Genomic DNA, 18,230 nt, shown 5'->3' with positions numbered 1-18,230 from the left:
ACCTCTGACTCCAAAGCCCATGCTCTTTCCATTGAGCCATTCTGCTGCTGATGAGGATGCAGAGCACTGTACTAAGCAAAGGTTCCAACTTTTCATTGTGAGTGTGAGGGAACAAGAAGGGGTCTGAGTTTTTAGGAGGGAGGGGACTGAGAGAAATCAGGCTTCTAAGAGCTGACAGGTCAGAAAAACACCATTTTGCATCTCTTTTGCATTGACTGGATGTTTTCAGAGCTTGTCAGAGACCGGGGATGAGTGAGACTGGGAACTGAGCTTCAGTAGCTGTGAGTGCCAACAACTCCATTTACCCCAAGGAGTTGGCCTCTAGGGCCCGATCCTGAGAAGTAGAAGTGTTCTCTTCGTTACCTTCTGATTCTGATGAACCACTAAAAGTCCACATTATCCCTATTGACTAAGCCTAGTAGATGATGTCTTCTTGTTGCCGTTTATGCCTACCTTATCTCTGAGAAAGAAGGATAATGCAGACCTTACTCAATCAATAGAATTTGTGCCATTGAGCCGTCTCCAATCCATAGCAATGCATTTGTTACATCTCTCCCAGAATGCCCCATCTTCATCTACAATCATTCTGGTAGTTTATCCATAGATTTTTTTTGGTAAAAAATTGGAGGCCCTTGCCTGCTTCCCCACAGTAAAGCTGTCTCCGCCCTTGACTCTCTCCCGTGCCTCTGCTGCCAAGCTCAGGTGAGTTTTTACTTGTAGCAGATTGCCTTCCCCTCACTAGCCACTGCCCAAGCTAAGAATGGAATGGACAGGCCTCTGCTTGACTCTCCTGTAGTCAATAATAATAATAATAATAATGATGGCATTTGTTAAGCACTTACTATGTGCAAAGCACTGTTCTAAGTGCTGGGGGGGATACAAGGTGATCAGGTTGTCCCACGTGGGGCTCACAGTCTTCATCCCCATTTTACAGATGAGGTAACTGAGGCTCCGAGAAGTTAAATGACTTGCCCAAGGTCACACAGCAGACATGTGGTGGAGCTGGGATTCAAACTCATGACCTCTGACTCCAAAGCCCGTGCTCTTTCCACTAGGCCATGCGTAGTCAAGACTAGTACAGTACTGGAAACTCTCCAGGTGCAACTCTGAGAGGGGTCAATGGTATTTATTGTGTGCTTAATAAATAAATTATTTTTATTGAGCACTTACTGTATGCAGAACACTGTACTAAGCACTTGGGAGAGTACAGAGTAACACTATAACGTAGTTGTAAGACATATTCCCTGCCCACAACAACCTTACACTTTAGAGAGGGAGACAGACATTAACATAAAAAAACTTATGAATATGCATATAAATGCTATGGGGGTGGTGAACAGAGGGAACTAATCAGAGTGATAAAGAAGAAAGATAGTAAAGAAGAAAAGAGGGCTTAAGGAAGCCTCTTGGAGGAGATGTGCCTTCAATAAGGCTTTGAAAGTGAAAAGCGTGATCATCTGTCTGCTATTAATAAAAATAACAATAATGATGGTATTTGTTAAATGCTTGCTATGTGCAAAACACTGTGCTAAGCGCTCGGGGGACACAAGATGATCAGGTTGTCGCATGGGTGGGCTCACAGTCTTAATTCCCATTTTACAGATGAGGGAACTGAGGTTCAGAGAAGTTAAGTGACTTGCCCAAAGTCACACAGCTGACAAGTGGCGGAGCTGGGATTAGAACCCATGACCTCTGACTCCCAAACCTGTGCTCTTTCCACTGACCCAGCAGTCCAGACCAGAGGCAGGACATGGATGAGAGGAGTTTGGAGCCGAGATAGATGAGTTTGAGGTACAGTGAGTAGGTTGGCATTAGAGGAGCAAAGCGGATGGGCTGGGTTGTAGTAAGAAAGCAGTGAGGTGAAGTAGATGCGGACAAGGTGATTGAGAGCTTTAAAACCAAGGGTAAGGAGTTTCTGTTTGATGTGGAGGTGAATGGACAACTACTGGAGGTTCTTGAAGAGCATGGAAATATGGTCTTAATTTTTTGTGTGGAAAAATGATCAGGTCAGCAGAGTGAAATACAGACTGAAGTGGAGAGAGATAGGAAGCAGGAGGTCAGCCAGGAGGCTGATGCAGCAATAAAGGCAGAGCATTGTGCAGAGCACTATAGTAAGCACTTAGGAAAGTATAATGTAGTTGAGTTGGTAGGTGCAAACCCTGCCCACCAGGAGCTTTCAATTTTACGGGGGGAGAGAGATGTTGCAATAGATTTGAAGTGTTGATTACACTTTGCAACATATCCCTGTAGAAGCTGAGTCTTCTCCATGTTGTTCATGCATGTTTTGCTATTGAATGGCTCAAATTTGATGTCTGCGCTGCAGTTTCCCTCCTATTAGTTCACGCGGGTTGCAAATGACCAAATTTTTGCATTTGACAAAGGAGGTCTCTATGTCCAGACACATTTCTTCTTGATTCATTGCAAACTGAAACCCACTTCTCCCGTCGACATCACCCATTCCCATGGTTTGTGATCAGGGTAGTTGGCTTTACACTTATCTGCTTCTCTGCAGCTTCTCTTGCCATCTGCTACTGCACCATGACATTCTATGCCAATAACTATCTTCTATCAGTGTCATTCAAGGGAAGTAGTGGAGTCTAGTGGAAAGAGGACAGGCCTGCGAGTCAAGAACCTGGGTTCTAATCCCTGCTAGGCCAGTTGGCTACTGTGTGATCTTGGGCATGCATTCTTTCATTGAGTCATCAGCAAAGCTATTACAATTTCCCCAAATCAGTATGCCAATCAGCCTCTTTATGAAGCCATATTGCATTCTGCTCCTTACCCTCTCATTCCACCCAAAAGGTTTGTAACGATCACTCACCATCTTTTTTTATCCTTTTTCTCAAACTGTCCTCATTATGGTACCCAAGTCCATTTATTCTTATAGCTTTTCAGATATGTGGACTACTTAATTATTGTGGGAACCAACCTTTCCCTTCTCCCTTTCAAAGAGCTTTTTTTGGGGGGTGGTAGCAGGATTTCATTTGGGGGTGTGCCAGGATTTCATATGCATTTGAAGGCAAGAGCTGTATTAACTCCTTTTCCCCCCACTGTGAACTCATGACTAATTAACTTGCAACTACCACAGTACTTAGAACAGTGCTTGTCACATAGTAAGTGCTTAACAAATACCATGATTATTATTATTATTATTATGGATTTTGTGGGGCCCTGTCTTGACAATGCCATAGAAATCATCTCTCTAACTCTCCCAACTCCAAACTAGCCCCTGCCTTATTCAACCAGACCAGTAATGTGAAGATGCAACTGAAGCCCTCCTTGCTTGGGATCCTGTCTTGACATTTAATTCTGAGAATTTCCAATAGAAGGCCCTGCATAGAACCACTGTGGTAGGATCGGCACTTACAGGCATAAGGAAGGTGGGACTCAAGAGTTGCCCTACATAAACCTTCAGCTTGGTTAGAATCTTGTAATCAATCAATGGTATTTATTAAGTGCTAACTGTGTACAGAGCACTGTACTAAGTGCTTGGGAGTGTAGAGTATAATGCAGTTGGTAGACACATCCTCTGCCCCCAACAAGCTTACAGTTTTATCATGCAGGAAAGGATTTTGTCTACTTGTACTCTCACAAAAAATTAGTACAGTGCTTTGCATACAGTAAGCGCTCAATAAATACCATTGATGACATTTTGGCATCATACTGTTTTACTATCCCAAAGGAGGTTCTAGCCACCTTGACTAGGATTTTCACCCACCTTGTTTTTCTTGCACAATTGGGCCCCATGCTGCTAAAGTAACATTATTCTGTGCTAGCATTCGACTCTGTGCTGCTGATGGAATTCTTCCTGGAGTGAAGGAATTGCCGGACATAGGCTCCTTCGTGAACTTGGGCTTCTTCAGAGGAGGTGTTTCTGAGCAGGAAAGAAATATGAATGCATTGAGACCCTGGCTCCCTAAAGAAAGCTAATTTAATTTGAAGACTTTAGATTTACAGAGATCATGTCTCCTAACTCTACTGCACTTTCTCAAGTGCTTAGTACAGTGATCTGAACCAAGTAAGCATTCAGTACATACTTCTACTACTGACACTTATGATATTTATTAAGCGCTTACTATGTGCCAGGCACTGTACTAAGCACTGGAGTGGATACAAGCAGATCAGGTTGGACACAGTCCCTGTCCCACGTGAGGCTCACAGTCTCAATCCCCATTTTACACATGCAGTAACTGAGGCCCAGAGAAGTGAAGTGACTTGCCCAAGGTCACACAGCATGTGGCAGAGGCGGAATTAGAACCCATGACCTTCTGACTTCCACTCCCGAGCTCTAAGCGCTACAACAGGCTGCTTATAGTGATCGATTGCTTTATTGATTGATATACTAAAACTTGTAGAACACAAATATTTTATCATGTCATTTGGAGTGTTCAGGTTTTGGACATGTGGCCAAGATAAATTGCCATGGACTTGATCTATTGAGCAATCTTTCAAAAATAGCACTTGAACAAATTCTGATTGCTATCAATTTACCTTAAACAATTCAGATGCATGTTCAAAGTCTGTGTGCCTTGGCTCAACCTTGAGAAGACTGGGAACTTGTAGAACCATTAGAAATGTACTGAATGGTAATATTTCACATGGAGAAACAACAAGATCCGGTCCTAGAGGAAAAATGAACAATGCAAATGCATTCCAAATGTTTTTTGGTACTTAGCTTAGTAAAGTGTCCGGGCCTCGATTTGGAGAAAAATGTTCTCCATAATACGGGACTGCATCATAAATCAGTGAGCAGATATCAGGCTGAAATGACAGACTCCATTTCCCTACATTTATTTCCTCTTCCTTATTCGGCAAGGAGATGAGTGATTTGACTTGAAATAATGAGGCCACATTGCTCTGACTTCTTTGGCAATGTTCATTAAGGAGTCAAAGATATGAAAGAGCGATTTCAGGGACAGTTCATGGAGAAGAACAAGAAACCTTATATGCCCCCTGACATTCTGGGGAAGGAAGTATTTACTAAGGCATGTTTTAAGATGGGGAGTGAGTGCTATTATGCAGCAAGCAGAATACCATCTGTTTGAAAAAGGTGCTGACACAAGGATTTTTACAGCCATATGGATGCAAGGAAGATTTTCCCAAACATTATTCATTTTCTGTTATTGTGATTATGCCAGATTGAAAAAAAAGTACCGTAGGGAATCCTGCCTGCTTCTTAATGACTCCAGGGCACCTGACTTTGTTTTCTGTCCCCTGAACCATGACATGATTGTGAGGTTCACAGCCAGGCTGTTTGTTGGGGCTCAAGAAGACCATCTGGTTCATCACATGGCTTCTTTTCCTCTCCTTGTTTGTGCTTCCCAACTGGCCCAGGAATTCACCCCTCTGACACTAATGCCGCTCATTGGAGGGTCAAAGCTTGAGGCAGGTTTCCTGGGGGAGAATCAAAAGGGGAACTTGTGTGGGCTTTGATGGATCATTTGGGTATGAAGTCAGTTCATATGTCTTTGGCTTGCTCTGTGAAAATTCACTGCAAAACGACTATGCATTGTTGGAAAATATAATGAGGTCGGTGTAGACACACTGATTGTCTGTGCAATATGTAGGGTTTTGGAGAAATTGGAGGCATTGATTTTACTGGTGACATATGATCTTAAAGTGGTGGGAAACTCCTGATGAAACAGGAGACCCTCCAAGGGACAGAGCCTTTGGGATAGTCCCAACCTTTCTTTTCACAAGAAACTCTGTTTTATTTTTTTCCCCCATTGGAATATCTCTGTCATTTTTGTTCCTGATCTGGCAATCTCCTTTTCTGATCCTTTATGTCCCAGATGTCTCCAACCCATTCTCAGCCAAACACCTCTCTTTCACTGTTGGAATAGCCACTTCTTCTTAGACTTAGATTATGAGGCCCATGTGTGTGACCTGATTATCTTGTATTGGCCCCAGAGTTTGGTACAGTGCTTGGTTTATAGTGAGCACTTAACAACAACACAATTATTTTTATTATCTGCTGTCAGTCAGTGGTACCTTTCCCCATCCCAAACTTCCATTTTATCCTGGTTTAGGCAGGCTAGTCAGTCAGTCAGTCTCCTTTATTGGGTTTTCACTGGGTGAAAATCGGCAGGAAAGCTACAAAGGAGCCTCTTTCCAAAACAGCTACCATGACTGGTACCTAGCAACATGCTCAGAATTTTTAGTATTCTGGGACTCCTGTGTTAATCTTTAATACATATAAAATTGTTCTGGGAGGGGGAGACTGGATCTAAATAGGTGAAGTACAGTGGACATAGGAAGGTAAAATAAAAAAGCCTCTAACATCTTTTCTAGAGGATTGATTGTTATTCCAAGTACCAGCAAGAAAATAATTTCTTACAGTGATCTCCATGCAGTAAATGCTCAATAAATATGATTGAATGAATGAATTTCTTGGTACAAAGATGGAATTGGGGGCATTTAATTTTTTTTAAGCTCCCACAAGTTCTGTGACCTTCCCCTTCCTTTTGAGAAGTAGCATGGCTTAGTGGATAGAGAATGGGCTTGGGAGTCAGAGGTCATGAGTTCTAAACCTGGCTCTGCCACTTGTCAGCTGTGTGACTTTGGGCAAGTCACTTAACTTCTCTGGGACTCAGTTACCTCATCTGTAAAATGGGGATTAAGATTGTGAGCCCCAAGTGGGCCAACCTGATTACCTTGTATCTACCCCAGTGCTTAGAACAGTGCTTGGCACATAGTAAATGCTTAACAAGTACCATTATTGTTATTACTATCACTATTATTTCATTCTATCTTCAGGCTTTTGTTTTTACTTTGCTACAATACTGGAGTCCCTTTGTGGGACTTATACTTTGTACCTTTTGCTGGTCATAGGTACAATAAATATCACAGGACCAACATTCTTCCTTCTCAGGAAAAGGGGTTAGAGCGGGAGGAGAACAAAGAGAGACACAGAGAAAGAAGAAGCATAAATATTTTATTTCTTATGTATCTAACACAGACTAAAGCAACCAATCTCGGGTGCATTATTCTTATGGTTAAAACAAAGGTATGTGTAATGCATATTCAATAAAAAATAAAAGTTTGAGTTAAATTAGATGACATCATGGGAACTTTAGTTTAATTAATTTTTTTTTAGATAGGGCAACATAATTTGTCCTTAGTGTATTAGCAGAGGAGAATCAGGTGACATTTCTTCTATGCTGAAGAAATGCAAGACTTCCAGGGCTGTTCTCCTACTTTGTCTGCTTGTCAGTACCTGCACTTGAAAACAACTTGATTGAGCTTCTCTGGGTTTCTTCATTTAAAAGTGCAGGATACAAAGGCATTGATGATGAGGAGTCAAATTAGAGCATCATCACAATCAGAAGCATTCACACCTGTAATTCAAGTGGATAGATGAGACTAATTCAAATGCTCAACTCAAAATCCCCCCTTTCATGTTAATCACTGCATTTAAAAGGCTTTCAAAGGATAACACTTCTGTCCAATGTTTGTAAGCAAGCAAGATTGTGTGTAGTAGGGCAAGCATATCCAGAACACCCCTTGTTTGATTAAAAAAAAGTCCTACTGTTTTGGGTTTTCTAGACAACTGTTTGGCAGTTCATCAAACTATGGGCATTTACTTACTCTCTCATTTACAGTACTCCATCTCATGATCACTGCACACAAAGCCACTCAACTCACCACAAGTGTCCAGGATGAGGGGTTCATTCATTCATTCATTCAATCATATTTATTGAGCGCTTACTCCTTGCAGAGCACTGTACTAATAATAATAATGGCATTTGTTAAGTGCTTACTATGTGCAAAGCACTGTTCTAAGCGCTGGGGGATATAACATGATCAGGTTGTTCCACGTGGGGCTCACAGTCTATCCCCATTTACAGATGAGGTAACTGAGGCTCAGAGAAGTTAAGTGACTTGCCCAAGTTCACACAGCAGACATGTGGCAGAGCCGGGATTCGAACCCATGACCTCTGACTCCAAAGCCCGGGCTCTTTCCACTGAGCCATGCTGCTTCTCAAGTGCTCGGGAAGTACAAGTTGGCAACATACAGAGACAGTCTTACCCAACAAAGGGCTCACAGTCTAGAAGGGGAAGACAGACAACAAAACAAAACATGTGGACAGGTGTTAAGTCGTCAGAACAGATAGAATTAAAGCTAAATGTACATCATTAACAAAATAGAATAGTAATTTAGTACAAGTAAAATAGAGTAACAAATCTGTACAAACATATATACAGGTGCTGTGGAGAGGGGAAGGAGGTAGGGCAGGGGGGTGGGGAGGAGGAGAGGAAAAGGGGGCTCAGCCTGGGAAGGCCTCTTGGAGGAGGTGAGATCTCAGTAGGGCATTTGATTGGCTGATGAACTTGTTTAGGTGTCCTACCAATTCCACCACAATTCCCAGCTGAAAGGGTTGAACTATGAGCCAACATGGTGCTGCCTCTCCCTTCCTGTCAGAGGACACAATCTGAGGTTGGGCTGTTGTCTACCTTCTACGGGCGACCCTGCTGAGCCGAGCAGTGACTTGCAGAGCTCCCCGATTAGGAGTCACCTCTGCCTCAGACTGCCGCTTGCCCTGATTTTTAGATAGAAGGAAAGATAGAGAAAATTAAAGAGAAAAGGCTTCTTGTTCCATTTCTTCCACCCACCCTGGGCCAGGCCCAGACAGGGAAAGGTCTTATGAGGAACTACATATGCTTTCCTCCTTTCTCTGGTGTAGTCGATTAGAGGCGGGGGCTGTGAAGTCAGAAGGTCATGGGTTCTAATCCCAGCTCTGCCTCCTGTCTGCTGTGGGACCTTGGGCAAATCCCTTAACTTCTCTGTGCCTGTTACCTCATCTATAAAATGGCGATTGAGACTGTGAGCTCCATGTGGGACAGGGACTGTGTCCAACCCAATTTGCTTATATCTGCCCCAGTGCTTAGTACAGTGCCTGGCATACAGTAAGTGCTTAACAAATACCACAATTATTGTTATTATTATTATTATTATTATTACTATTATTATTATTATTGTTCTCTGCTCTGGTTGTCACTCCAGAGCCCAGTCTAATGAGTAGGGAAATGGCAGCACGAACCTTCCCAAGGGGCTGAGAGACAGCCGATTCGGTTTACACTGCTTTCCTGCATTGAGGGGAGGGAAAAAGTCTTCCCCTCTCTGGATGCCACTCTGGAGCCCAGACTGATGAGACAGGAGACAGCAACTTCTCTGTTCCCTGGTATGGCAGTGGAAACCCCATGCAAACACATCCCCTTTCACCCACACAGCCTAGTGATGGTGGAGTTAGCAACGCAACTGATTGAGACCAGACAGGAAGGCCCCGGCTACTGTGGCCCTAGCTGGTATCCCTTCTTCTCCTACTGACGGGGCCGGTTACAGATTCACTCACAAACACTTTGGTTTTAGAGGAAACCATGTACATTCACATCACCAGTCCGCTCCCCATACCAGTTCCCTCCTCCTACTGAGCTTCATGGAAAGTTTAGCCTCCCTTTTCCCCAGTGCCACCCCAACCTCAGAAGATCAGGCAATGTGGTAATACAATTATAAACTGATTGATCGACAGCCATTATAAGCCACATGTCTGTCATGCTGTCTTGAAGGGTTTTGCCTGAATAATGTTTCAGGGAGAAAAATGTGCCAACCCATCAGAAAACCCAGTTACAGTAGCAGCAGTTGCACAGATCCCAGGGTAGGATTCAAATTCTTCAGTGGCCACCAAGATAAAAAAAAATCCCTGTAGCAGACTTTTATATAATAATAATAATAATGGCATTTATTAAGGGCTTACTACTTGCAAAGCACTGTTCTAAGAGCTGGGGAGGTTAAAAGGTGATCAGGTTGTCCCACATGTGGCTCACGGTCTTAATCCCCATTTTACAGATGAGGGAACTGAGGCCCAGAGAAGTGAAGTGACTTGCCCAGTCACACAGCTGACAATTGGTGGAGCCGGGATTTGAACCCATGACCTCTGACTCCAAAGCCCATGCTCTTTCCACTGAGCCACACTGCTTCTCCACTCCACTCCAGTGAGAGACAAGAATATCTCTACCCACTCTGGGGTATTTTAGAAGCCCACAGCTCCTGGCCATCATGGAAATCAAATTCTGCACTATAGCTTCGTTCCTCCATATGACTGAGGAGTTCAAAGCTCACTTTGCTTTGTTTGTCTCATTTTCTTTTGTCAAACATACATTTTTCCACTTCTAAATCCTTCTACATGAATTAGAAAAGGTTTAGGAGAGTACACTCTGGAGGAACATCTTTCATTTAACTCATTAACAGCTAAAACATAGTGAATGTGAAAGTAAAAATAAAAGCATTAGGGCAGAAAGGAGGCCAGCAGACAGGAATAAGTAGAGAGAAACTGGGGAGCAATGGATGGATGAAGAGCCTTGATAGAGTAATAGTTGATATTTGGTCTACTCTACCAGGGTGGAAGAAAGCCAAAGAGTGAAGTCCTATGGTGGACAAGGATCCAGGTGATATCTTTCCCAATGTTTGATGATGTGGGACCCAGAAAAATAGCCGATGGACCTGGGAATGGGACTAGGGGTACTAGTAATAGCATTTATTAAGTGTTTGCTGTGCGCAGAGCCCTGTAACCAGCAAGGGGGAAGAATGCACAAGGGGGAATTAGACCTGCCTCCTGCCCCTCAGCTGGAATCACAATCTAAATATATGAGGGTGAAAAATGGTGATTTTTATTAATTGCCAGTTATTCTCCCCAATGTTAGACTTCTGCCACCTCAGTTGTCTGCTCAGGGAAGCCCAGTATTGGCCACCTGTGTTTGAATTGTACTGGCCATTTGTATTGCATTGTCCATCTGTAATTTATTTATTTATATTTATTTCTGTCTCCCCGCACTAGGCTATAAACTCACTGCCTGCAGGGAATGTGTCTGTTTACTATTATATTGTACTCTCCCACATGAAGATCCCGGGCTTGGGAGTCAGTGGTTGTGGGTTCTAATCCCAGCTCTGTCACTTGTCAGTTGTGTGACTTTGGGCAAGACACTTCACTTCTCTATGCCTTGGTTCCCTCATTTGTAAAATGAGGATTTAGACTGTGAGCCCCATGTGGGACAACCTGATTACCTTGTATCTGTCCCAGTGCTTAGAACAGAGCTTGGCACATAGTAAGCACTTCAGAAATACCATCTTCACTATTATTATTTTACTGTGCATGGTGAGGTGGATAGAGCACAGGCCTGGGAGTTAGAAAGTCATAGGTTCTAATCCCAGCTCTGGCAGTTGTCCGCTGTGTGACGTTGGGCAAGTCACTTCACTTCTCTGGACCTCAGTTGCCACATCTGCAAAATGGAGAATGAGACTGTGAGCCTCTCATGGGACAGGGACTGTGTCCAACCCGAATCGCTTGTATCCACCTCAGTGCTTAGTACAGTGCCTACCACATAGTAAGCATTTAACAGATACAACAATAATACAGTGCTCTGCACACAGTAAATACTTTAAATAAATATGTTCAATAAATACGTTTGACTGACTGACAGACACTTGACAGGGCAAGTTCATTAGTTAATCAGTGGTATTTGTTGAGCACTTATTGTATGCAGGCCACTATATTAAGTGCTTGGGGGAGTACGGAACAGTTGGGAGGCATGTCTCCTGCCCTCAAGGAGCTTACAGTCTACTGGGGAGCTTATAGTCTAGCGGGAGAGGAGAGTCTGGCTGGAAGTCCCCACTCACTCAGCAATATGGCCAACTCTCAGCCCTACAACCCTGCTGTCACTGGCCCAGAATCCATTTAGTTACACTGCACAAGTAACACGCAAAGTCGGGTGCCAGCCCTGGAGCTGGCCAGATGCTCAAAACTGCTTCTCCCTCTAAGGGCTTCAGATATCTCGTGCATTTCTACTTGGCACCAATCGGAAAATGGTGCAAATGAAAAGTTGCAAGGAAAACATTCCGTTGAGTCGTTTCTTCTTCTTCAATCAATCAATCAATCAATCGTATTTATTGAGTGCTTACTGTGTGCAGAGCACTGTACTAAGAGCTTGGGAAGTACAAGTTGGCAACTTGTGTGGAACAGAGATCCTGTTCCATTCAAGGGATTGTCTTACTCTATCAAGTTATCATTTTGTTTAATGATCACCATATGCTTTAACCATTTTTATTTTTAGTTTTGCCTATTAATCACTGTTAAATATGGTCCCAGATAAAATCATGGGCACAGAAAGTTCTGTTCCCTCTTAGCGCAGATGGTTATTTACCAGCAGGAAGTATGCTTTTCGTTAAGCAAGTCAGAGTTATAAAATGAAACAAGATGAAGTGGTGTTAGGCACTCCATCTAAAGTCACATTTAACATTTTAATTAGCCTCACCTTGGGTGGTTAACACAGTCTGCATAATTCATAAGATGAGGAGCTGCCTTAATGGGGGAAAGTAGAAGAGAAACACCACAAATTGGCTTTCTGACACAAAACACCAAAACAGCTGGTGAAACTAGTTTCAGATATTTTTCTTCCAACCCACAAGCATTTTCTTCCCACCTCCTGTCTTCTGGACACGTTTTCTCCCCAGCTTGCCTTTCCGCCCCTCACCTACATTGACAGACATTAGGCTGTGTCTCACTGCTAATATCATCTGATTTCAAATATCAGGAAATTGGATGAATTTTTTGTGTAGTATGGGGAACAAAGAACTCAGAAGGAAAGATGGAGGTTTTTCTTTTCCCCTTCCATCTGAATAGATTCAGCTGTCCTCTGGGTTTTAACCATGGGTGCCAAGTTGGCTGATAATACCAAGGTGAGACCATTCCACCTTAGGTGACTATCCATTGGTAACTCATACCTTAGTAAAGTGCTCTACATATAATAGGCACTTAGTACACATTACTAACTCTGACTTCTAGTATCTGTTGTTTACCATCCGGCTACCACTTGATGTTAGGAATGGCAATGTGGCAAAGATAAAATGGTTCCAGAAACTGTATTTATCAATCAACAATATTTTTTCTACTGTAAGCAGAGCACTGTAAATGCTTTGGAGAGTACAGTAGAATCCCTGCCATCAACAAGTTTACAGTCTAGCAGAATAGCTTAACTCCAAAGTAAATTTTTCGGAGGAACTAATAAGAGTAATAAGAATAAGATGTGCATAATTGCTAAGGGGGATTCTGAGAGAAGAATGACATGTTGGAAAGAGTGCAGGCCTAAGAGTCAGAGGCTCTTGGATCTAATTCTGACTCCACCACTTACTTGCCTGCTGTGTGAATTTGGTCAAGGCCCTTAACTCTTCTGTGCTTCAGTTTCCTGTTCTGTAAAATGAGGACTCCCACCTTCCTGCCTCTCCCCACTCCGGTCCATACTTCACTCCACTGCCCAGATCACCTTTCTACAGAAACATTCAGGACATGTTACCCTCCTCCTCAAAAATCTCCAGTGGTTGCCTATCCTCCTTCATATCAAACAAAAACTTCTTCCCATTGACTTGAAAGCACTCCATCACCTCACCCCCTCCTACCTCACCTCACTTCTCTCCTTCTAAAACCCAGCCTAAACACTTTGCTCCTCTGGTACTAACTTTCTCACTGTGCCTCAATCTCGCCTGACTCATTGCCAACCCCTGGCCCACATCCTATCTCTGGCCTGGAACGCCCTCCCTTCTCAATTTTGCAATTACTCTCCCCCCTCTCCGCCCCACAACTTCAAAGCCTTACTGAAAGCACATTTCTCCTAGGAGGCCTTCCCAGATTAAGCATAACTTTTCCTCATCTCCCATTCCCTTCTGCATCACCTTGACTCTTGCTCTTTACTCTTCCCCCCTGCCTCGCCCCTCAGCTCTTATGTATATATCTGTAATTTTATTTATTTATATTGATGTCTATTTGTACTGATGTCTGTCTCCCCCACTTCTAGACTGTGAGCCCATTGTTGGCAGGGATTGTCACTCTTCATTGCTGTATTGTACTTTCCCAAGCGCTTAGTATAGTGCTCTGCACACAGTAAGTGCTCAATAAATATGAATGAATGAATGAATAAAAGAATACCTTTCTCCCTTCTACTGAGACTTTGAAGCTCAGAAACAGAAACTGTGTCTGACTTGTATTGGCACTCATTAATCAATCAATCAATCAATATGTGCTATTTATTAAGCACTTACCAGGTACAAAGCACTATATTAAATGCTTGGGAAAGTGCAATAATAATAATAATAATAATAATGATGGCATTTATTAAGTACTTACTATGTGCAAAACACTGTTCTAAGTGCTGGGGAGGTTACAAGGTGATCAGGTTTTCCCAAGGGGAGCTCACAGTTTTAATCCCCATTTTACAGATGAGATAACTGAGGCACAGAGAAGTGAAGTGACTTGCCCAAAGTCACATAGCTTACAGTTGGTGGAGCTGGGATTTGAACCCATGACCTCTGACTCCAAAGCCCGGGCTTTTTCCACTGAGCCACGCTTCTTCTCCAATAGGGTTGATAGACATGATCCTTGCTCACAAAGAGCTTTCAGCCTACAGTGCTTGGCACGTAGTAAGTGCTTAACTAATGCCATTATCATCATCGTTGCCATCATCATCATCAGATGCTTAGATGGAACAAAATCGCTGAAGTGGCAACTGAAGAAATATAACCTGGGGATGGCCTTCTGAAAGAGGTGTGATTTCAGAATGGCTTGGACGATGGGAAGATCTGTTACCTGTCGGTATGATGAGAGAAGGAGCTCTAGACAGAGGGAAGACTGTAAGCAAGTGGTTGGTGGCAAAAGAGATGAAGGCCAAATGAGGAGATTAATTTGACAAGAATGAAAAGTACAAATTGTGATATAGTGGATGAAGACAGCGGCCAAGTAGGAGGGAGAGAATTAAGTACAAACCAATTGTCAGGAGTTTCTACCTGGAGGTATGTGAGGAGTCGAGAGACATGTGCAGAGTGATATTTTGAAAAATTGCTTGGCAGCAAAGTCCAATATAGATTGAAAAAGACAGAAACTGGCAGCAGGGCGATCAGTGAGGAAGCTGATAAAATAGTAAAATTGGGACATGGTAAATACTTGGAACAGAATGGGCTTTCTTTAGGTGGAGAGGAAGGAACAGGTTTTGGAAGTGTTGTGGAAGTACAACAGGATTCAGGGACAGACTGGACTGAAAGAGAGGGAGGAAAATGCTAAATTTAAAGATTTGAGGAAATTGGATAGTAGTTTTGTTGATCCTGATGAGATTTGGGTTTGTGGTAAATCCCGAAATGACAGTTATTTTTTTTAATGGTATGTAAAAAGAACACGTGTGCCAGACAGTGTTCTAAACTCTGGATATAAAGGAGGTTATATAGATTATGTAGATATGAAGAATATTATTAATAGAATAACTCTAGAGACCATCAGTTGAGTTTTAAAGAGAAACATTATAGCCTAATGGATAGACCCTGGGCCTGAGAGTCAGAAGGACCTTTGGTTTTAATCTTGGCTCTACCACTTGGCTGTTGTGTGACCTTGGGCAAATCACTTAATTTCTTTGTGCCTCAGTTCCCTCATCTGCAAAATGAGAATAGATACATTGAGCCCCACTTGGGACATGAACTGTGTCAATATGATTATTTTCTATATGCCCCATATACTATGAGAAGTAGTGTGGCTTAGTGGAAAGAGCACGGGTTTGGGAGTCAGAGGTCATGGGTTGTAATCCCAGCTCTGCCGCTTGTCAGCTGTGTGACTTGGGGCAAGTCACTTAACTCCTCTGTGCCTCAGTTACTTCATCTGTAAAATGGGGATTAAGACTGTGAGCCCTACGTGGGACAACCTGATTACCTTGTAGAAACCCCAGCACTTAGAACAATGATTGGCACATAGTAAGTGCTTAACAAATACCATTATAATTATTATTATTATTATGTGCCTGACACATAGAAGCAGCCTGTCTATGTGTCTATGTCAGAAGCAGCGTGGCTCAGTGGAAAGAGCACGGGCTTTGGAGTCAGAGGTCATGGGTTCAAATCCCGGCTCCGCCACTTGTCAGCTGTACGACTTTGGGCAAGTCACTTCACTTCTCTGAGCCTCAATTACCTCATCTGTAAAATGGGGATTAAGACTGTGAGCACCACATGGGACAACCTGATCACCTTGTAACCTCCCCAGCGCTTAGAACAGTGTTCTGCAGATAGTAAGCGCTTAATAAATGCCATTATTATTATTATTATTACATAGTAAGCATTTAACACATGCCATTTAAAAGAAACAAACAAACAAAACTTTATGTCATTTGGGCACCATTTTCTGTTTTTGAGTCTTCCAGAAGCCAACTGAACCTCTAAGCTCATTTTTTATTCATTCATTCTATCATATATATTGAGCACTTATTATGTGCAGAGCACTGTACTAAGCTCTTGGGAGAGTACAATATATGTTAAGAGTACCTAAATAACCCTATGGCCTTATTAGCAGTATTCAGCACTTCTGTATTGCTGGTGGAGCCTATTCAGACTAATGATAACACTGGGTGGGCGTGTGTGTGAGAGTGTGTGTGTGTGTGTGTGTGAGAGAGTGTGTGTGTGTGTGTGTGTGTGTGTGTGTTTCTGGGAATAGTAGGCTGCCCTTTGTTCGTAAAACAATAAATAATTGGTGTTCAAGACCTTTCCCCTTTGCAGGAGACAATGGCATCTCCCTTTGTCAAAAAGGAGGATCCTCAGAGTCAAGATTTTTTAAAAAATGGTATTTGTTAAGCATTTACTATGTGCCAGCCACTGTACTAATCATGTTGGACCCAGTCCCAGTCCCACAAAGGGCTCACAATCTTAATCCCCATTTTACAGGTGAAATAACTGAGGCCCAGAGAAGTGAAGTGACTTGCCCAAAGTCACACAGCAGCCAAGTGGCAGAGCCTGGATTAGAATCCGTGTCGTACTGATTCTCAGGCCCATGCTCTAACCACTGGGCCATGCTGCTTTTCCAGTTGTGGGCTTGTCTGAGAACCTGCACAGACTATTATGATAGTGGTTTGCTCAGAGACACTCACATGTCCTCTTCTCTGACGGTTGTGTTTCCTTTGGGAACTCTGTACAGGTGAGCAGATGCACCAATTTCATGTGCAAAACCCTTTCTGGTCATAGCACCATGATATAACAGCTTCTGTTATCTTTGTTGCCCAAGATGGGTAAGATTTGGGCTTCCGTCGAATCCTGGATGGTTCTTCAATCAAAACCTTCACCACTGACAGCATAGTCCCAGGCAGCACTCTCCTACTTCTAGCTGCTATATCCCCCAACATGGTCTCCACCAACGACATGTCACTGGGTGCTGAGATCTCCACCAGTGACTCTTCACTGGGATCTGAGGTTTCAGCGAACGGCACCTCTAATTTAGTGAGATCCACATCCTGACCCATGGACTACCCCTTCTGCTGACCCCCTAATGTATGCCTGATGTCTGATATTCAGGGCCTAGGGACTGGGGTATCTGCACACTAGCTCCCACTGGTTTCTTTGGCCGTAAACAGTCCCCCTTTAATAATAATAATAATGATGATGGCATTTGTTAAGCACTTACTATGTGCCAAGCACTTTCTAAGTGCTGAGGGGATACAAGGTAATCAGGTTGTCCCACACGGGGCTCACAGTCTTAATCCCCATTTTCCAGATGAGGGAACGGAGGCACAGAGAAGTTAAGTGACTTGCCCAAAGTCACATAGCTGACAAGTGGCAGAGCTGGGATTAGCACCCATGACCTCTGACTCCCAAGCCTGTGCTCTTTCCTCTGAGCCATGTAACCTGTTTTCAGCCAGCTGCAGCCTGCTATCATCCGCCTTCCGTTTGGACTGCCTCCTTCCTGGGCTCTTTACACCCCTTGAACAAGAGAGAGATCTTTCCCTCTCCGACTCAGTAGACACTTTGTCACAGATGGGTAACAGCAAGGTTGATTTTTCCAGCTAGTGGGCCTTGTGTTAGGCAAGAAGCAGTATGTGCCTCTTAGATTGTTATATTGTACTTTCCCAAGCACTCAGTACAGTGCTCTGCACACAGCAAGCACTCAATAAATACGATTGACTGACTGACTCACTGACTACATGGATTCTCCTCTTACCTCTCCAACAGCATGAGAAGAGGGAGAGTCCACTCCTTTAATATCCCAACTTTAGTGGCCAGCTGCCTTTATTATGCGACAAACACATTTGAGATTGACACCTTCTATTTCTGCCCACCATAGTTGTGGACCAGTAGGTTCTCTATAGCTTCAGGTGTTCCTGCCTCATTTCTCTCTGTTCATTCATTCATTCATTCATTCATTCATTCATTCAATCGTATT

At 43.2% G+C, this 18,230-nt stretch overlaps 1 pseudogene; it reads right to left on the bottom strand.

Annotated features, from left to right (window-relative positions):
- The window catches only part of LOC119926882, a 95,461-nt pseudogene extending 78,148 nt beyond the window's left edge, over positions 1 to 17,313 (bottom strand).
- Between the last annotated feature and the right edge of the window lie 917 nt (positions 17,314 to 18,230).

The sequence above is a fragment of the Tachyglossus aculeatus genome, chromosome 1 (assembly GCF_015852505.1).
Source record: "Tachyglossus aculeatus isolate mTacAcu1 chromosome 1, mTacAcu1.pri, whole genome shotgun sequence".
Lineage (NCBI taxonomy): Eukaryota > Metazoa > Chordata > Mammalia > Monotremata > Tachyglossidae > Tachyglossus > Tachyglossus aculeatus.
The sequence above is the reverse complement of the archived record's forward strand: the minus strand, read 5'-3'. Positions and strand labels throughout refer to the sequence as shown.